This window comes from Pleurodeles waltl, chromosome 7 (assembly GCF_031143425.1).
Source record: "Pleurodeles waltl isolate 20211129_DDA chromosome 7, aPleWal1.hap1.20221129, whole genome shotgun sequence".
NCBI classification, from domain to species: Eukaryota; Metazoa; Chordata; class Amphibia; order Caudata; family Salamandridae; genus Pleurodeles; species Pleurodeles waltl.
In genome coordinates, this window is record NC_090446.1 from 1,156,616,740 (window position 1) to 1,156,638,769 (window position 22,030).

Sequence of the window (22,030 nt, forward strand, 5' to 3'; positions counted from 1 at the left end):
CTCCCCCCCGTGTGCTAAGTGCAGTACTCACTGTGAACAATGCAGCCGCCTTTGATTACCGTCGTGTATGAGGAGGTAGACCAGCATTGGCAGGTCCTGCAGCTCGGTCTCCATGGCGTCCTGGTTCTTCGTTGAGTGTCGAGAGGTGAGTGGTTTCCCTTCCAATTCCTGTTTCTGCAGTGCTTTTGATGGCGTTGGTACCGCCCCAGAAAAGCTGGCAGATTGGCGGGTTGTGACAGGGTGGGCTGTATTTTGTCTTCCGCCTTTCTGTTGGCGGTGACCACCGCAGTGTTTGTTGCTACCGCTGTGGTCGTGATCCCATTTTCTTTTCCGCCGGCCTGTGGGCTCGATTACCGCCGCTTTATCACCGACTGCCAGGGTTGTAATGAGCGCCATAGTCCGCAACCTGCAGATGAATATGCACTCAGTACATATAAAACCATGGCACATCCTGATTTTTCATATTGGTGTCTTTTAATTCTCCATGGTAAGTCAATATACACGATCAAAGAGATGTAGCATCAGCAAATTTATTGTCGGGAAAGACGTTGCCAAGTTGAGGCCATTCGTAGCATTAAGACATCGACAGCCGACATATGTTTCTGAGTAGGAAAATATGAAAATCAGGATGTGCTGTGGTTTTATATGTACCATCTAAACAACTGTGGACCACTCTGGCTCACAGTTACAACACCTTGTGGCTGGGTGTTAAACCGCCGGGGCACTCTCTCGAACACTACATGGACTTTGGATACCAATCACCTCTGGACCCAGCATTGTAGAGCATACGTTGGAAGTGTGCACCATTTGTACACAGCCACAGTCCGTGATCCTTTGAATTAATATGCACTCAGTTCAGCCATTATTTTAAAGCACAGAAGCAGCTAAGGATTATTCAGTGTGATAACAGAGTACTAGTTAAAGCCTTCATAAAGGAGGTGCAAACATGTTGGAACTCAACCTACTATATGTTGCAACATCTGTTTGAGCAGTACAGACAGATCTATGACTGTGTCAGAGGGGATGCATTTGGGAAAGCTTTGACCATGGATGTGGACAAAAGGGGCCTAGTCAAATGCCTGACACAGATTCTGCTCCCTGCAGGGACATGTCGTATATAGAGGAATATGGCATATTCCTGTGTTTTTCCCTTTGCCGGTGCTAAATCATCTTCCAAGCGCCAATGCAGCCACCCCTGTACCTTGGTGCAAGAATGACTGTGTTACAGGGGTGATTGTTTTTGTGCATGAAGGGACACCTTCCTGCAAATAAACAATCATTAATGGCAGAAAACAGGCAACAAGAACACTGGGAAAAACAGCATCAGAAAAATTTGACCCAACCTCTGTATTGTCTTGGTTTGGTTTCAAGTGGCAGGTTTTAAGTCCTCTGCAGCGGCAAAGGCAAAAGAGGTCAAGAAAGTGGCTGCACCAATGACTATTCAGAGGATGTATCAAGTATATTTGGATGACCCAAAAGAGGAGTATGTAGATCAAAACCTATTGGTGTATTGGTATGGGAAGATGAGCCAATGGGCGGAGTTCAGCAGGCTGGCAATAGTGTATCCAGCTTGTCCTGCAGCCAGTGTATCAGCTGAACATGTGTTCAGTACAACTGCTGCAGTTGTTATAGTGAGAAGGGCCAGTATCTTGCCTCAAAATGTGGAGAGATTAACCATGATCAAAATTAATCAGCATTTTATACCACCTGAATACATTGTTCCTGAAACACCACAGGAGGAGGAAGATGATGATTGGTCAGAATCAAGTGTGTTTGCTGACCAACTTCTCGGTGAACCACCTGAGTTTGAGGATGAACTCTACTTCTCAGACTGAGTATGCCACTGCCACCACACAACTTTTTAATTATTTCTCATAAAATGTCTTTGTTTTTCTTTTGGAGACTCTGCCTACCTCTCTCACATGCCATTGTCTATCATTTTTACATCTAGCAGGGCTGCCTCAGAAGATCATTGATTAAAAGACTGCCAGTGCAATGCCAAATTCCAATGTGTGGCCACCATCAAAGAGGAGATAATATTTTGTTCATCCGCCGTGCTTGGATTAGAAGACGTAACTACTAACTATTGCAACAATGAGTGGTGAAGTATTGAGTGATTGTGAGTGATGATTGATGCAGTATGTGGTGGCTGACAGTGACGGAGGAAGTTCAACAAATGTGTAAACTTGTTTCTAATGGTTTGCAATGTTTTGGGGCTAATAGGTGATTTTTTTTTCTGAAAGTGATTTGCCTTTCAAACATAGTGAAATTTACCTGCAGGGTCCACTGCTTTTTTCTGGTTCTTCAGACCAGAACAGTCACTTTAGTTACCAAACACAAATCTACACAAAATACTCCAGTTCTGTTTCTCTATTTTTTGTTCAACAGCAGTGCACTACACAGTTCTACCTCACTCGGCTTGAGACTGGGACAGAGTTACTCTTCTATCATTCTCTGTTTTTTCATTTCTTTTCATCCCATTCATCAGTTCTTCCATTGCTTTGTGACCCCATCCTACTACTCAACAGCTAGAAGGATAAAGTTATCAACTTCAAAGAGAACTATGATGATGACGAAGGCTCTGAGGTCTAGTACTCACTCAGCTCTGTGGACTGGATAGTGGTGTGTTGATTTGGGAAATGCTGCTGAGTATGTGTTTGCTGCATTGCTAGCTCAAATTTGGACGTCCTCTTATGTTCTTGTTCTGCCTCTGAGTCTTCTTGGTACACTCCGTACTCCTCACGAAGCTTACCCTGCTTTCTTTCTATAACATAGTTACTTCTTTTTTTCAATACGCAGGCCTTCTTTCTCTCCTACCAAACAAAACTTGGTGAAAGCTCAACACTCCATCTTTCCGACCAAACAGGCTCAGCCAGGCACCCAAGAGTGATGGACATTCCAAGAAAAATGGAGATGCACCACCCAAATTGGCAATACAGTATCATTTTCATTTTAATAATCACAATTTTTATAACTGGGTGGGTTAACTTAAATCCTCCATAATTTGTATTTTTCAAACCTAAAAGACATAACATTTAGAGATATACGATCTGGGTCTCTCTTGGGTAGAAAGACTGTTTGCAATGCATTTAACTGAATGATGTCATACTCATCCCTTCCTTGTTTCCTTCCACAGCAGATTGATGATGGTATGCCGCTCAGTCCCCAATAAATATTGTTGTGGTTTCTTTTGTGTAGTGTTTGTGTTTGTCCCCAAATCCCCTTTTCTACGCATTCATCAACTCCCTAATCCCCTTTCACGCAAGCTGTATTATTTATTGAAGCATGACTTAATTTTACACCATAAATGGACCACACACTTGTTGGGGCGGATGTGGTGAAAGCGACACTAACTCACTTCATGACCTATTTCCTGAGCAATTTTCCACACCGGCCCCATCAACATCATCATTAAGGCCTTGCGTTGTGTCCAACCGCTCCTGACTCTGAGCCCACTTCTCCTGACTCCATGATTTCATTTCCTAAGTTTAGTTTATAAATAATAGCTCCCTACCATTGCTCCGAGGAAGTTGATATTGTTAGTTTTTATTATCATAACAGGTCTTCTTTGTTGTGTGTCAAATGCTGTCATTAAGGTAGTCTGGTCTCAGCCTTCCTAAAGATATGATATAATGTGACCCACTAACTCTCTGCTACTACTACTACCACCCCCTTAAGATGACACCTTGGGAAAAACCCTGCAGTAAGAGGACTCCCTCACTTTATCTATTCCAGTAGAAGAAGAACTATGGATTGAAGTGAACTTGTTTGGTTAGAAATTAACTTTTACTGAAGAAGATGTTCTTTTTGTATATCTAGGCATTTGTAGGCAAAATAGGTAATGGCAATCATTCCCCGGTGGTCAATAGAGTTGCAGAGGGCAGTAGAGCAAATGTATAAGTAAATGACATAGACTTTTTTTTATCAGATTTAAAATCCAGGCTACACTAAAAGACAGCAGTGCAAACTAAACCACCAAAATAAACATTTGAGACATAAATCAAGTAAAATAAAGTATCCCTTTTTATTTTCAATTGATAGAAAACCCACCCTTTCCACCCACAACAGGCACACCACTCTCCCCAAACAAATAGCCCAGTCCCCAGAAAGTACAACAAAAGTCCAAAGTTAAACCTGGTCCCAACTCCCTCCCTACTCCCTCCATCCACAACAAGTCCCTCCCACCAAAACCAAAAAATGTAGAAAAGGGCTCAGAAGAGGACATTGTTGACTTGTGTCCAAAGCTGATCCAGGCTCTGCTCGATCCTGTGGAGCCATTTCTCCATACCATCCATTCCCTGCAGGATATGGTGGAGCAATGCCCCGTCAGAGCAGCTGGAGGCAGCAGCACATGTAGTTAGGGACTCTGACAGCTGGCAGCGATACCGGCGATGTAGTGGCCAGGAGCCTGGGGCTGGTGTGGTACTGAACTTGGTCCTGGGTCAGAGGCAGCTATTTACCCCCTCTTCCTCTTTCAGGACCACCAGCCACTGGCATTCGTCCTGGTGCTGGTCAACCAGGAGGAGTAGCTATATCCAGAAAAATAAAAATAAAACATACAAATTGTAAACAATGCTCTTAGAAAACACTTCCTCAAAAGTAGGTAATGGGTGGCACAGTAGCAGCACATTGTTGGTCCCCTAGGGACATTGGAATTTGATGTAATTATGATTAGGAGTCACAGGGCCAATTGTATTTGTTTACCCACACATGCCTCAGTTAAAAAGGACTGACTGTCTCATAGAAAATAATGAAGGCAGAATAACACAGATTAAAAAAAAACAGTGATTTCATTTATTTTTCTTTTATAGGCTTTTCTAGTAACTAAAAATACACTTTTAGTAGGAAAAAAAAAAGAATTACCTCTCATGTATGAGTGAGGCATTATGCACTATGTAGTACAAGTTGTTTTGCCAAATTCATAGAGGCATGCTAGTCAGCACTTCAAGTACCTTGCTACTGTCTGCAGCTGGGTCAGCTGTTGTTGACAATTTTCTATATATAGTTCCAATGGCCCTGCTCTTCTCCAAATAGCCTTCACTTAGTTTCTACCCTGACTCCAAAGAGGCAGACGAATAATAAATAAGACACGTCACACATGTCACATAGAAAATGTGGATATATTTTCCTGTTTGCTGCAAGTAGACAGTAGGAAAACACTGCACTGCATTACAGGGAAAGGAATGGGCTATATAGGTTGTATTTGGCGCGCTCCTCACGGAGTATCGCTTGCGGAAAACTTGAAATCAAATTGGGCACTTACTAGTGCCACTTTACTCACTGGCCCCACCCATCACCACAAATTATTTCCAACAAATGTATTCCCTGGGCAGTAAGGAAAGAGTACTTGACTAATTCTACAGCAGGGAAAGACAGATGGATTATGCGGGTAGGTAGAGCTTTTGCTGTAGAATAGAGGGGTGTCACTGATCATCGATTCATTATGTGCCTAAGCTTTGGCTTATTCAGCCATTGTATAGACGAAAGTCTAAAGGAAAAAATATGAGCAGGCGTGAAAGAAATCTGTTATGGGAAACCATGAAATATATTTTGGAAACACTTCACATGGCCATAAAAATGTGACACATGCAAGAAAGGATTTTTCAATTTGTTTGGTAGGCTGGAGCGTAAGAATTTAGGAAAGAATGAAGGAGTCAAGTGCTAAGAGGTGACTGAGTGGGTGAAGAGAAACACACCTTGTGTGTTTGGTTTGCAATGCATTGAAAAAGTTTTAAATGCTGCATTAACTGAAGCTGGCGCACATTGCACAGCCAACACTGTAGTCACAAATTGAACCATACTGCACTTCTTCGGTCATGGGTGGCGAAATGCCATTGGCAGGAAGGGGCCTGGTGAATGATGATGGATGGGATACATATATGCCTCGTTTAACAAATGCAGTGAGTCAAGGGATTAGATCATAAATTAAAGTACACCCAGCTTTGAACCATAGCTTTGATAACCTTAAAACATAGTAAGCAAAGTAGGTGAGCAGCATGCCCCTCCCCATAAGAGCTTCCTTGTTTATTCATCCAGGCAATTATTCAATCATCCTTTCATTCTTCCCACTGTGTTCACCCATAGCCACCAAGATTCAAGCTTTACTTTCTCTCATCGACTATTTCACCAAAATTCACAATCCGTTATCCATCTGTTCAGTATTCACTATCCACCCTTGTTTTCAATCATCCTTTCACCCATCCGTCCATTCACCTAATACTCACCCACGCATCCTATGCTTTCACTCATTCCAACCATCCCTTCTTTTAACCTTTTGTTCTTTCCTGTTTCCATGAAGCCATCATATTTAGTGTACATTATATGTGCTTTTGCTGAGTTGCAGGTGGAAGAGGCCATAACCCAACTACTGCTGTAGCTTGTTACGCGGAGGGTTCATGATCACGACAACGCCCTTGTGCCTAGTGAGTATAACAGTAATTGTCATTAAACAAGCAATGTGACTTACCAACATCCATCCCTCCCGCCCCTTCTCCTCCTGCAGTGACACTTGAGCCGGTGCCACTGGTGTTCGGTGTCGCTCGAAACAAAACAGTGTACAGTTTTTTGATGCCAAGTACACCTCTTCTTATTTTTTAAATTTAAAAAATTACAACCGCAATACATCGCTACAGTTCGGTTAGCACTGCAGTATCTTCTATTAAAAAATATCACTCCGGACAGTTAGACAAGCCAACCAAAAACGTTTCGTAATGGAGGAGCAGAGCTATACCCATGATGATGATGACTCAGAATCATTGAAGCGCAATGAAGGGGTGGAATAAAATGATCAATGAAAGACAGAAAAAAAGATAATGCAGGGATAACAGAAATTAAACAAAAATTAGATAGGGAAGTTGAAAAAAAGGAGACCATATGAAAAAAAAAAACAAGGCAAAATTAAAAGTGGTAAAATAGTGGGACGAGGAAAATGTTATGGAAATAATAATAATAAATAAAAGGACTTACTGGGATGAGCAGAGAGTTAGCATTGGTGCTCTTGCCGGACCAACCTCTGTGCTGCCCCTCTTCTTGCCCTTGGGTGCTGATGTAAGAAATAAAGAGGATAAAAAAATTGATTAATGGTACAGTTAATCTCCACAAAATCATTATAACAGGCAAACGCAGTAACATTGTACTCATCTAAATCAGATAGTTTATGGTACTATTATGATTGACTATTGTTGAGTTAGCTATACTCCTAAAATCCCTATTCCAAATTTCCTTACCAAAAATTAAATGAATTTATTGCAATGAATGATCTTTGTTTCTATTCTGATTTACAAGCCCTCTTGATGGACCAATACAGTCTCCCTTTTTTGCAATGCATAGATGCATACTAGTAGTACTGCACATCACTGTGAAATTGCTTGGGACTGTAAAAGCTACATAGATAAGTCACAGAGAACACTAACTCACTGATATCACTAATTCACTATGATTACTGGAGGACAGAGGAGTCTGCTTTGCAATGGCTTCTTAAATAATCAACCAAAGTGAGCGCCGACGAGTACGATGAGGTAGCACCGAGCACCTGCCTAGCTCTAACTGGATCACATAATATTCTTAACATAAACTAAACATTACTTACATCTGAGAGTGAGCAGCATGCTATTAAAAAAAGGTTAGCACTGTAGAATACAAGCACAATAATACAGTTAATACTCACTGAGCCCCAGAATCTCTACGCCTAGTAGGTTGAGTAGGTCTTGCTTGCGGTCGATGATAGCCGCTCAGCAGTGCGTCAGCTGCTGATTGGTGCTCTGTACCTAGCTGGTGCACTGCATACACCGACGCACCCTCCTCTGCTGATTCTCCAGAAAGGGGTACCCATTGCCTGGCCTACTGCCTGCTGCCAGCACAGAGGGGAGGTGGTGCTGCACATAAAAAATGGCAGCTGCCATTTCCACCTTGCACCCTTGTTGGTGCCGCTGCCCAAAAGGTAGGTGGCTGCTGCCACTAGCTTCTTTGGAGAGCCTCAAGCCACCGCTCCCATGCTTACCACTCTGCCCTGCCATGGTGCTGGCCTGGGTTGGGTAATGAAAACAAAAAGAAACAGCGTAAGGAAAGAAGAAAAGAAGAAAGAAATGAAATAAGGAAGTTAAGGGAAAAAATAATAAACAAAAATACAAAAAGTCACAAAAACACAAAAGTTTTCTTTTTTAATACACAAAAACACACAATAATACAATAAATAAAAATTGGGTGTAGATTAATTAAGGGGGTGGAGGATTGAAAATATAATAGAAAGATTTAAACCAGACCCAGCAACATAAACAGCAACAAAAGCAAGATGGCCATGCCAATGCGAACAGCGTTGTGCTGTTCGCACACAATTTCGAATATAAGAACGTACTTCGTGTTGCGTTTGATGTCAAATGCAACGTAAATGGTAGCAATGGGGAACTCCGCCTGCTCACGTAACTCCACGTAGCAGATCCACTTCACAGAGTTTCACATAGTGCGACTCTGTGCACTCCACCTGGACTACTCTCACAGTTGCCTGCAACTTAGACTTATTAGAATGTATTAGGGAGGACCTACTCTGAGGACACAAGCTGAAACCTCACAATAGTCATGGTGGCCCTGGTGGCCCTAAGAGTCTCCTGTTGCCCATTGATGATGACCCACTATCTATAGTTAGAAATATTGGAAGGCATATGGGCTTTTGGCATTATTCTTCAGGGACACTAAGGGAACTTTTGTCCTCTCCCACAAGCTAACTGGGGCCACCCTCCCCCAAACTCTATACGCACCAACCCACGTGTCTCCCTAGTAGTGAGGAATTGTGCTTTCTTTGAACATTTGGTGCCTCCATTGGAGTGTCCATATTTATAGCACTCAGTAAATTGAGAGACAAACCTCCTTGTCTTCTTGTCAAAGAACCCTTTCTTCTTTGACTTATATTGAGACGGCTTACTGTTTCTCCCTTGGGAACTACTTTAGGGGCCTTTTGAGAAATCTTTCTTTTTATATCCACCCCCTTCCTTCCGATAGGGCCCCTGACCATCCCTTTGGGAGTCCCCCAGGATGCCTTTTTGGACACTCTGGTACTGGCCCAGAGGTCAACCTCCTCAGGAACCTTCCTGGGGTCAGTCAGCTTGCTATCCACAAAGTGTTAGTGCAGCTCTGTAAAACAAATATTTAGCATATGCCCCCTCAGAATCAAGTAGTCCAGCACATTTTATAATCATTACCTCTGTTGCCGTTCCCCCAACCATTTAGTGCCTTGCTGCCATAATCGAAAAAGCCCACCCAAAACTGATTCGGGAGCTCGTGGCTATCCCTGAATCTGACTGTACTTCTAAGTATTGCTTTCATTGGGCATGCTGGGTTTGGTCCTCTACTTCTAGTGTGAGAAGTGTGTCCCTCCCCACAAGAGGCATATGTTATTTCCACAAGCCCCCGACCCTCCTTCCAGGGCTCCTCTGGATCCTCTTGTGTGCACCCTCAGAGATGCCCCATAAGCAGAAAACTATTTATCTAAATCATCTCCCACCACCTGATAGGGTACCAGATCTTTAGGGATGCAGATCTTCTTGTCTCCAGACACTGTGCGTGCTCTGCCACCAACGCTCCTGAACTCTGCTAGTTTTCCTCTAAGGTCCAGCTTTCTGAGGCTCCCCTCATGAGCCAATAGCTTCACCTCCAGGGTCAGCTTCTCCTCCATTTTAAGCTTGGTCAATTGGGACCTGAACTCCCTCTCTGTCTTCCTGCCCACCAGCTACAAGATACACTGCTTCCTGCTCTGGCATGAAGCTCCAACTAAGGAGATGAGTCATCCCCCTCCGCTGAAGGCTGTATTTCAGGGCTGATATCTAGGTCCTGATCCTGCTCATCTTTATCATCCTCTCCATCCTGCTCCTAGCTGCTAGTAGCAACTGGTAAACATCCCACAAGGCTCTCAGAGCTTTCTGGAGCTCCAACATCTTCATACCATCTTGGTGGGGAAGTTGGGTACTCCCCTTTCCTTACAGAACTGTTTGAGCGGAACCACAGTGTAACCTTACAAGCCGGCCAGCTCGAATTCCATTACAGCAGGTATAGTCGTAGACAGACAGGTAGCAATGAAAGTAGATTTGAAAAAAAAAAAAAAAGCCAATCAAGGAGAACTTGAAACTTGAGGTGGTCTGAAATGATTTACATGGGATGGTAGTGTAACACAAGATTACTGTATGGCATTACACAAACACAAGTCCAATCTCACCGCTGGTCACCAGTGTAAGAAATTGAATTACTGGTTGAAGGGGGTGAAACCCTTCTCAAGCAAAAACCAAAGTCCTTGTCAGGGTGAAGTCACAAGCAAACCCCAAATTAACCTTTGCTCAATGCTTTGGTAGCTTGGCTCAGAGCTGTCAGGCTTACTTTAGAGGCAATGTGTAAAGTATTTATGCAGCTTTTCAAACAGTAATAAAGTGAAAACATGAGACAAGAAAAATCCACTCCAAATTAGAAAAAAAGAGTACGTTTTAATTAATAAAATAAGAACAAAATGACAAAAATGCAGTCAGTAGAATTGTAGATATGCAAGTTTTAAGTTTTAAGTGAAAATAGTGCCGAAACATTGAAAGCGCCAAAGGCGGTTATCTGGTAGTGCCGGGCTAGGATAAAGTCACAAGTTCAGACCAAAGGTGATGGAGCGTGGGCTACCTACAGGGCCCCACTCAGGCCTGCTGAGCAAGAGTACCTTAGATCTTGCTGCTGAGTGAGATGATGTCCTTGCGTTGAGTTACACAGGCCAAAGCTGAGAAACTGTTGATGTGGAGCTTGGGATGCAAGGTACTGCATCAAGATGGGTCATGCAACGAAGTTAATGATCATCGACGGGAGCTTGTGATGAAAGGTCCTGTGTCATCATTGAGGAAAACTCTGGGGCTTGAGAAGACTTGTGTATCATTACATTTGCACTGAAGTCGAGGTGTGTCACATTGGGCTGGTGCTGGTAAAGCTACTAGGACTTGAGATGACTTGTGTTGAAATGTGAAGTGCTGTTTTGAGAAGGGCCGGTTGTTGGCGCCAAGATGCATCATGCTGGGTTGGGCAGGTGAAGCCACTGAGATGATGCAGAGTGCCTCGTTGGAGATGCAACACGCTTGGCAAGTTGTCGATGTTGTGATGTATGTCACTGGAGCACACTTGCAGAGCTGTTGCAGCGATGCACGGGTCTGCATCAAGATGTGTGGTAAAGAGAAGACTGTTGTGTCCCTGTGGTTTGAGAAGAGGAGGTCAGCCTACTGACCCATGGAGATCTTGGAATCCTGGGGCACACAGGCAGGCTGGTTTTTTATAGGGCAGCTCACATTAGAAAAGTCCTGGTGAAGCAACAGCAGTCGTTGGGCAGCTAAGCAATTGCTGGGCAGCAAGCAAGTCAGCAGGGCAGACTTCACAGCTGGATAGTCTTTGATCCTGGCAGAATTCTCACATCCAAAAGTGATCTAAAGAGTTGGTGTCTGAGGTCTAATATTTATACCCGGTGCCTTCTTTGAAGTGGGAAAAGCTTCTAGAGAATTCTCTTTGAAGTGCCCATGTTTCCTGCCTCCGATGCCAGTGCTCCAGAGTAACTAAAAGAGGTATTGAGCCTTTTGTGGGAAAGCAGGACGCAGCCTATTCAGATGTAAGTAGAGTTGTGTGGCCAGCTCCAGCTTCCCATTCTGTCAGGGATGGCCCATCCAAGCTCTCTATCATGTGTGGCCTTCTGGGAGGAATACAAGGACCAAATGCCATACACCTAGCCATGTGACCCAGAAACTGGCTGCAGACACTAAGGTGGTCATTACAACCCTGGTGGTCGGTGCTAAAGCGGCGGTAAAACCGCCAACAGGCCGGCGGGAAAAAAAATGGAATCACGACCGTGGCGGAAACCGCCAACAAAGACAGCCACTTTAACACTCCGACCGCCACGGCGGTACAAACAAACAGCGCAGCGGTCACCGCCAACAGACAGGCGGGAGTCAAAGTACCGCCCACAGTATCACAACAGTCCAATCCGCCACCTTTTCCGGGGCGGATTCACCGCTGATAAAAACACGGCAGAAACAGGCACTTCGAAGGGAAAACGCTCACCTCTACACACCCCACGAGGAACGAGGACACCATGGACCCGGAACTCCAAATCCTCCCAGCCATAGTCTTCCTGCTCCTCTACCAGGAGCACGTATGCCGGCGCAGAAGACAACGGTGAGTACTGCACCTACGACACAGGGAAGGGGGGAGGGAAAAAACAGTGACACACACATGCAACACCCCCACCCCCACCCTCACCCACTACAACACACACACCAATACATATCTATACATCACAGTTACACCCCCCAGACCCCCTGGAAGAATGCAAAGACAAAAGGAAATGACTGTAACCATTGAAATATATTGAAATACAGCAATCAAAAATATATACACTCTAAAAACTATTATATACACCAAATTTACAAGTCCAGGCATTGTACCAGGCATTGTCCGTGGACCACTGGGCCCAAAAAACATGGGCAAAGCCCACACCGGATACCTGATCTAAACGGAGAGAACACTGCAGGGGCATCAGATAGCAAAACTACAGGCACCTCAGGGGGAAGGAAGGGGGGGCACCTCAGCCGGATGAGTGCACGACGCCAGATCCACGAGGGGGATCCATGCCCACTGTTCCATCCTGGGGAGTGCAAAGCCACAGTCTCTCAAGTCTCTACAGTGGGTGGGTTTCCCACTGTTCCATCCTGGGGAGTGGAAAGCCACAGTCTCTCAAGTCTCTACAGTGGGTGGGTTTCCCACTGTTCCATCCTGGGGAGTGCAAAGCCACAGTCTCTCAAGTCTCTACAGTGGATGGGTTTCCCACTGTTCCATCCTGGGGAGTGCAAAGCCACAGTCTCTCAAGTCTCTACAGTGGGTGGGTTTCCCACTGTTCCATGCTGGGGAGTGCAAAGCCACAGTCTCACAAGACTCTACAGTGGGTGGGTTGCCCACTGTTCCATCCTGGGGAGTGCAAAGCCACAGTCTCACAAGTCTCTACAGTGAGTGGGTTGCCCACTGTACCATCCTGGGGAGTGCAAAGCCACAGTCTCTCAAGTCTCTACAGTGGGTGGGTTTCCCACTGTTCCATCCTGGGGAGTGCAAAGCCACAGTCTCACAAGTCTCTACAGTGGGTGGATTTCCCACTGTTCCATCCTGGGGAGTGCAAAGCCACAGTCTCTCAAGTCTCTACAGTAGGTGGGTTGCCCACTGTTCCATCCTGGGGAGTGCAAAGCCACAGTCTCTCAAGTGGATAACAGTCTCCACTGGTTCTGGAGGGTGCCTGTTGGCCAGAGTGCTTCTTCCTGTGCAGCAATGAGGAAGTGGATGCATGTCTCCACTGGTTCTGGAGGGGGCCTGGTGCCCAGAGTGCATCGTGCAGCCCTGTCCGACACAGATGCGGCACTGCCCCTGCCGCTCATGGGCCAGCGGTGCTTGGGATAGCCGTGCCCTGTTCAGCGGTGCTTGAGATGGCGGTCCCCTGTTCAGCAGTGCTTGGGATAGCCGTGCCCTGTTCAGCGGTGCTTCAGATGGCGGTCCCCTGTTCAGCGGTGCTTGAGATGGCGGTCCCCTGTTCAGCGGTGCTTGAGATGGCGGTCCCCTGTTCAGCGATGCTTGGGATAGCCGTGCCCTGTTCAGCGGTGCTTCAGATGGCGGTCCCCTGTTCAGCGGTGCTTGGGATAGCCGTGCCCTGTTCAGTGGTGCTTCAGATGGCGGTCCCCTGTTCAGCGCTGCTTGAGATAGCCATGCCCTGTTCAGCGGTGCTTGAGATGGCGGTCCCCTGTTCAGCGGTGCTTGGGATAGCCGTGCCCTGTTCAGCGGTGCTTGAGATGGCGGTCCCCTGTTCAGCGGTGCTTGAGATGGCGGTCCCCTGTTCAGCGGTGCTTGAGATGGCGGTCCCCTGTTCAGCGGTGCTTGGGATAGCCGTGCCCTGTTCAGCGATGCTTGAGATGGCGGTCCCCTGTTCAGCGGTGCTTGGGATAGCCGTGCCCTGTTCAGCGGTGCTTCAGATGGCGGTCCCCTGTTCAGCGGTGCTTGAGATAGCCGTGCCCTGTTCAGCGGTGCTTGAGATGGCGGTCCCCTGTTCAGCGGTGCTTGGGATAGCCGTGCCCTGTTCAGCGGTGCTTCAGATGGCGGTCCCCTGTTCAGCGGTGCTTGAGATAGCCGTGCCCTGTTCAGCGGTGCTTGAGATGGCGGTCCCCTGTTCAGCGGTGCTTGAGATAGCTGTGCCCTGTTCAGCGGTGCTTCAGATGGCGGTCCCCTGTTCAGCGGTGCTTGGGATAGCCGTGCCCTGTTCAGCGGTGCTTCAGATGGCGGTCCCCTGTTCAGCGGTGCTTGGGATAGCCGTTCCCTGTTCAGCGGTGCTTCAGATGGAGGTCCCCTGTTCAGCGGTGGTGGCCATGACGGGGTGCTCATGTGCCATCTGGCCTGGGCCTGGCGGGCCCTCCTGCCCACCTGTCCTGTGGGTGCCGGGACCCTCCTGGGCAGCTGGGCTGGGCTTTTGGTGGCCTCCTGGCCAGCTGGGATGGGGCTTTTGGTGGCCTCCTGGCCAGCTGGGATGGGGCTTGCGGGGCCCTCCTGGCCAGCTGGGCTCATGGCGGTGTTGTCGGGCGTTCTGCCCTTCCCAGCCTTTCCTGCTTTCCTGTGGCCCTTCCCCACCTTGGCCGGTGTCCCAGCTGCCTCGACACTCCCACCGGGAGCCCTGGTAGGGGTTTTTGTCCCTGGTGTCTTGACCCTCTGCTGCCGTGCACTGTCACTTTTTGGATGTTTCTAAGGGGGGGCTGGCTGTGCTGTGGCTCCGTACCAGACTGGCTGCCCTGGTGGGCGGTGCACTCCAGTGACCATGTACGACATGCACCACCGGGCCCGGTGATGTAGTGGCTGAGGTGCTAGCTCTGGGCCCATGACATGGACGGGGTGGGGGAGTTGAGGGAAAGAGGTTAAGTTTGGACAGGAAAAACTTTTTGGGGGCAGTGGGACGGGTAGGTGTAGTGGGTATGGGAGTGGAGGAAGAGGTTGTGGTTGTAGGAGGTGTAAGTGGGGTGGCTTTGGGTGCAGGTGCCTGGGCTGTAGGCTGTCGTGAGGTGGATGGCTGTTGGGTGGATGGCTGCCTGCGTTTGTGTATCTTGGGAGGGGGCGGCACAGACACACTGGGAGAGGACACAGGGGACGTGTAAATGGCAGTGGGGGTGGTGAGTGCACGTGTGCGGGGTGTTCTGGTGTGTGCTGCCGAGGGACGTAGTGGCTGAAGATGCTGTGCATGCAGGTGTGAGTGGAGACAAGACTGGCAGGGAAGAGGGAGACATGGAGGAGGGGGACACAGTGCAGGCAGTGGATGTTGGTATGTCTGTATGTGGATGTTGCTTGTGTGACTGCCTGTGGGATGTGTGGTGCTTATGTCTGCGTGAGCTGCCCTTGGGTGTTGAGGTGTGTGCAGGCTGGTCTGATGGTGTGCTTGGCATAGGCAGAGGTACAGGGGATTGTGTCTGGGTGGAGGAAGTTGGAGGGGGAGGCTAGGCACAGGGACAATGGCTGCCATCAGTGCTGAGGCAAGAGTCTGAGAGGCTCGCTGAAGGGCCGCCTGACCAGAATGAATGCCTTCCAGGGATGCATTACTTTGGTGCACTTCCCTTTCTACACCCTGGATGGCATTCAAAATGGTAGACTGCCCAACACTGAGCGACCTGAGGAGGTCAATGACCTCCTCACTGAGGGCAGCAGGGGTGACTGGGGCCTGAGGTGCCTGGGGCGAAGGCACACCTTCCTGGGTGAGCGGGCACGGGGCAAACGCTGAGGGGCTGCTGGGAGGGCGGTGCTGGTGCGGGGGTGGCGGCTGTACCTGTTGTTGCGGGGGGCAGAGATGTTGCAGCCACCACAAGGGAGCTCCCATCAGAGGACGAGTCTGATCCACTAATGTCCGCTCGTGTCCCCGCCGTGGAGCTCCCCTCGCCCTCCGTTCCACTGGCGATTTCAGAGTCGGTAGTGTGACCCACCATGGCCATGTGGGATGCAGCTCCCTCGTGCTCCGGTACCACTGCTCCTCCGCCTGATGATGCTAATGCACACATGAACAGGAATACCACAAAAAGGGGGGGGGGACAGAAGAAAGACATGTTGAGTGCATGCATTCCTGCTACCGTTGGCGGACAGCACAGACACAGAAGCCCCCTGCACTACGCCGCGCACTTGGGGTCGACTTTGCAATCCCTGGGACATGGCCTACAAGGCTATGGATGACATCTGCACACATAGGTGACACAGGGCCATGAATAGCTGTACTTGGCACCCTACAGAGGTGGGGAGCGGGGGCACAGGGCCGTGCCTTACGGAGGGGCCTCGCCTACGGAACTCACCCTGGCCTAGGGATACCCACAGCCCTCCTCCCCCACCCAGACACCTCCACAGCGCGCAAAGTTAGCAGAATGTAAGTGTACTCACCCCCTTGTGTCTGCTGTGATGCCCTCATGCGCCCATCCAACTCGGGGTAGGCCACCGCCAGGATCCGGAACATCAGGGGGGTCAAGGTCCGACGGGCACCCCTCCCACGTTGGGAGGCCATCCCCAGCTGAGCCTCCGCCGTCTTCCTGCTCCAGCGGCGAATGTCCTACCATCTCTTCCGGCAGTGGGTGCCCCGTCTGTGGTGGACCCCCAGGGTCCGGACATCCTTGGCGATGGCACGCCATATATTGGTCTTCTGGTGGGCACTGACCTATATGAAATGTACAGGGGGAGAAGAAAAGTAATTACCTTCTGCACCATCAATGTGAGTGGCCCCCCCATCCCTACCCTTGCCATGTGGCACATGCACTCACCGTCGTTTCAAGCATGCCTCAATCTCCCCCCCCCCCATCTTTCATCCACCCCACTCAACACAGACATAGCCCATACAGCATGCTCCCAGTGTATTTACCAGTTTGTCTGGAGGACCATAGAGTAGCGCGTACTGGGGAGGATCCCATCCACAAGCTTCTCCAACTCCTCTGATGTGAAGGCAGGGGCCCTTTCCCCAGTTGCATGAGCCATTGTCCCTTCCAGACCGAGGTCACAGCAGCACTTGCAGTGTAGGTCCTCTCCTGTCGAAGATCAGGTATCGAGTGAATTAAGAGAGAAAATGGCGGTCACGTCCGCGGCGGTGCGTACCGCGACCGCCGGCGCACATCGTCATTGGCTCCTGAGACCCATAGGGTCCAATGTTAACCAATGCAGCATTGTGCCGCGGTCTTGGACCGCCTACCGCCACGGTGTGCAACGCCAGCGCAGTTACCTCACATCCCATTGTCACACTTTACAGGTCAGGCAGCAGCCATTTCAGGGGCCCACATGCCTTACTTTTTTTACTGCGTCACACATACCTAGGCCTTGCATCCACACTCATACAAGCCATTCGATGGGTTAAGATCCGTGTTTTTTTAAAGCTGGGGTTACGTACCTCTGGGATGTTTGACTATGTGCTCGCTGTTGTCCTTCATAGGCACCGTCTGCTGGGTCATGTGAGGAGATGGTGGCATCCTCCGGTGTACAGACCACTGGTGGACCTGTCGACAATGGAGGAGAGACATCTCATCCTGACATACAGGCTTGATCGTGCCACTATTCTGGAACTGTGTGCCCAGCTGGAGCCAGACCTGATGTCACCTATCCGCCGTCCCACAGGAATCCCCCCTCAAGTGCAGGTGCTGTCAGTACTCCATTTCCTAGCAAGTGGGTCATTTAAAACAACAGTGGCCATAGCATCAGGGATGTCCCAGCGTGTTGTCCAGAGTGTTGTCTGCCCTGCTGAAACACATGCGGAGCTACATCGTTTTCCCTGAGGTGGAGGTTTTGCCTACAGTGAAAGGTGACTTCTATGCCCTTGGACATATCCCCAACATCATAGGTGCCATTGATGGGACCCATGTGGCTTTGGTCCCCCCTCACAGGAGTGAACAGGTGTACAGAAACAAGAAGAATTATCATTCCAGGAATGTCCAGATGGTATGTTTGGCAGACCAGTACATATGCCATGTGAATGCCGTGTTCCCTGGCTCAGTGCATGACGCCTACATCCTGTGGAATAGCAGCATCCCTTATGTGATGGGTCAGCTCCAGAGGCACAGTGTGTGGCTAATTGGTGACTCTGGTTACCCCAACCTGTCATGGCTACTGACCCCAGTGAGGAATCCCAGGACTAGGGCAGAGGAACGCTACAATGAGGCCCATGGGCGAACTAGGAGGGTGATCGAGCGGACCTTCGGCCTCCTGAAGGCCAGGTTCAGGTGCCTCCATATGACAGGTGGATCCCTATTCTACTCACCAAAGAAGGTGTGCCAGATCATCGTGGCCTGCAGTATGCTTCACAACCTGGCTTTGCGTCGCCAGGTGCCTTTTCTGCAGGAGGATGGTCCAGATGGTGGTGTTGTAGCAGCTGTGGAGCCTGTGGAGAGTGAAGAGGAGGAAGACGAAGAAGACGACATAGACAACAGGAACACGGTGATACTGTAATATTTCCAATGAACAGAGGTAAGAATACAAACCGGCCTACTACATGTACTTAAACACTACAACCTCTGTACTGTCTGTCCTTTTCACCCAGTGTATGGTAACTGAGTTGTCACTTTCCTTTACGATTTCAGAGATCTGGGTCCCACAGTGTGACATCTGCTTTGTTTCCCCATGGACTACAGCTGTGTGACATTGGTATGTTGGCATCACAATGTAAATAAGCATTTTGGCACTGTAATTACAGATAACTATATTCACATTCACAGACAGACTCCTGATTGTTTTGTGCAATAACGGTGTTTATTAAGGTGCTAATTATTGGAGGTGGGTTGTAAATTGGTGAGGGGTGATGGTGGAGGAATGTCCATGGCAGAGTCCAGTCTATTAGTCTCACAGGTGCATTGTCCAAATGGGTCTGGGAAGTGGAGCTGGGGCATGTCCATGGCAGAGCCCAGTCTATTAGTCTCACAGGTGCATTGTCCAAATGGGTCTGGTAAGTGGAGCTGGGGCAGTTTAAGAATGGACAGGGTGACAAAGTGGGACAGTGGGATGATTATCAGGGTTGTATCCTTTCTTGGCGGGGGTCTTGGCATCTTACTCTGTCCTCTTCCTGGATCTCTGGGACCGCTTGCGGGGTGGTTCTCCTTCTGCAGGGGGGGAGGGTACTGGTGGCCTGTTGGTCCTGTGGTGGTGGCTCCTGTCCACTAGCGCCGGCGGAGGTGGTGTGCAGTTCTTGGTTCATGCTAGTGTCAGGGGCCCTTTTTGGTGCCACAGTGTCCCTCAACGTGGTCACTACCAGATTCAGCACCCCTATGATGGTGCCCAGGGTGGGCCTCATGGTTCTGAGTTCCTCGCTGTAGGAGGCTGGCCTCGCTCTTACTGGGTAGTGTAGTGGGTACCAAGGGGTACATACACTCTGTACCAGGTCCAGTTATCCCTTATTAGTGTAGAAGAGGTGTTTCTAGCAGCTTAGGCTGATAGAAGGTAGCTATAGCAGAGCAGCTTAGGCTGAACTAGGAGACATGCAAAGCTCCTACTATACCACTGGTGTCATATGCACAATATCATAAGAAAACACAATACACAGATATACTAAAAATAAAGGTACTTTATTTTTATGACAATATGCCAAAAGTATCTCAGTGAGTACCCTCAGTATGAGGATAACAAATATACACAAGATATATGTACACAATACCAAAAATATGCAGTAATAGCAAAAGGAAGTAATGCAAGCAGTGTAAAATTACAATAGATTGCAATAGGAGCACATAGGTACAGGGGCAACACAGACCATATACTCCAAAAGTGGAATGCGAATAACGTATGGACCCCAAACCTATGTGAGCTTGTACAGGGTCGCTGGGACTGTAAGAAAACAGTGAGGGTTAGAAAAATAGCCCACCCCAAGACCCTGAAAAGTAGGTGTAGAGTGCACCTATATTCCCCAGAGAGCACAGAAGTCGTGATAGGGGAATTCTGCAAGAAAGAACAACACCAGCAATGCAACCAAAGTGGATTTCCAGACGAGAGTACCTGTGGAACAAGGGGACCAAGTCCAAGAGTCGCGACCAAGTTGAGATTGGGCAGATGCCCAGGAAATGCCAGCTGAGGGTGCAAAGAAGCTGCCACTGGATGGTAGAAGCTGTGGATTCTGCAAGAACGAAGAGGGCTAGAAACTTCCCCTTTGGAGGATGGATGTCCCACTTAGGGAAGAAGCTTGCAGAGGTGTTCCCACGCAGAAAGACTGCAACCAAGCCTTGCTAGCTGCAAAGGTCGAGGTTAGGGTTTTTGGATGCTGCTGTGGCCCAGGAGGGACCAGGATGTCGCCAATTGCGTGAGGAGACAGAGGGGGCACCCAGCAAGATAGGGAGCCCTCACAGAAGCAGGCAGCACCCGCAGAAGTGCCAGAACAGGCACTACGAAGAGGAGTGAACCGGAGCTCACCCGAAGTCACAAAAGAAGGTCCCACGACGCCGGAGGACAACTCAGGAGGTTGTGCACTGCAGGTTAGAGTTTCGGGGACCCAGGCTTGGCTGTGCACAAAGGAAATCCTGGAAGAGTGCACAGGAGCCAGAGCAGCTGCAAATCACGCAGTACCCAGCAATGCAGTCTAGCGTGGGGAGGCAAGGACTTACCTCCACCAAACTTGGACTGAAGAGTCACTGGACTGTGGGAGTCACTTGGACAGAGTTGCTGAGTTCCAGGGACCACGCTCGTCGTGCTGAGAGGAGACCCAGAGGACCGGTGATGCAGTCTTTTGTTGCCTGCGGTTGCAGGGGGAAGATTCCGTCGACCCACGGGAGATTTCTTTGGAGCTTCTAGTGCAGAGAGGAGGCAGACTACCCCCACAGCATGCACCACCATGAAAACAGTCGAGAAGGCGGCAGGATCAGCGATACAAGGTTGCAGTAGTCGTCTTTGCTACTTTTTTGCGGTTTTGCAGGAGTCCTGAGCAGTCAGCGGTCGATTCCGTGGCAGAAGGTGAAGAGAGAGATGCAGAGGAACTCTGATGAGCTCTTGCATTCGTTATCTAAAGAATTCCCCAAAGCAGAGACCCTAAATAGCCAGAAAAGGAGGTTTGGCTACCTAGGAAGGAGGATAGGCTAGCAACACAGGTAAGAGCCTATCAGAAGGAGTCTCTGACATCACCTGCTGGCACTGGCCACTCAGAGCAGTCCAGTGTGCCAGCAGCACCTCTGTTTCCAAGATGGCAGAGGTCTGGAGCACACTGGAGGAGCTCTGGGCACCTCCCCTGGGAGGTGCAGGTCAGGGGAGTGGTCACCCCCCTTTCCTTTGTCCAGTTTCGTGCCAGAGCAGGGCTGGGGGATCCCTGAACCGGTGTAGACTGGCTTATGCAGAGATGGGCAGCATCTGTGCCCATCAAAGCATTTCCAGAGGCTGGGGGAGGCTACTCCTCCCCAGCCTTCACACCTATTTCCAAAGGGAGAGGGTGTCACACCCTCTCTCAGAGGAAATCCTTTTTTCTGTCTTCCTAGGCCAGGGCTGCCTGGACCCCAGGGGGGCAGAAACCTGTCTGAGGGGTTGGCAGCAGCAGTAGCTGCAGTGCAAACCCTGAAAAGGCAGTTTGGCAGTACCTGGGTTCTGTGCGAGAGACCCGGGGGATCATGGAATTGTCTCCCCAATGACAATTCCATGATCTTAGACATGTTACATGGCCATGTTCGGAGTTACCATTGTGACGCTATACATAGGTAGTGACCTATGTATAGTGCACACGTGTAATGGTGTCCCCGCACTCACAAAGTCCAGGGAATTTGCCCTGAACGATGTGGGGGCACCTTGGCTAGTGCCAGGGTGCCCACACACTAAGTAACTTTGCACCCAACCTTCACCAGGTGAAGGTTAGACATATAGGTGACTTATAAGTTACTTAAGTGCAGTGGTAAATGGCTGTGAAATAACATAGACGTTATTTCACTAAGGCTGCACTGGCAGGCCTGTGTAAGAATTGTCAGATCTCCCTATGGGTGGCAAAAGAAATGCTGCAGCCCATAGGGATCTCCTGGAACCCCAATACCCTGGGTAC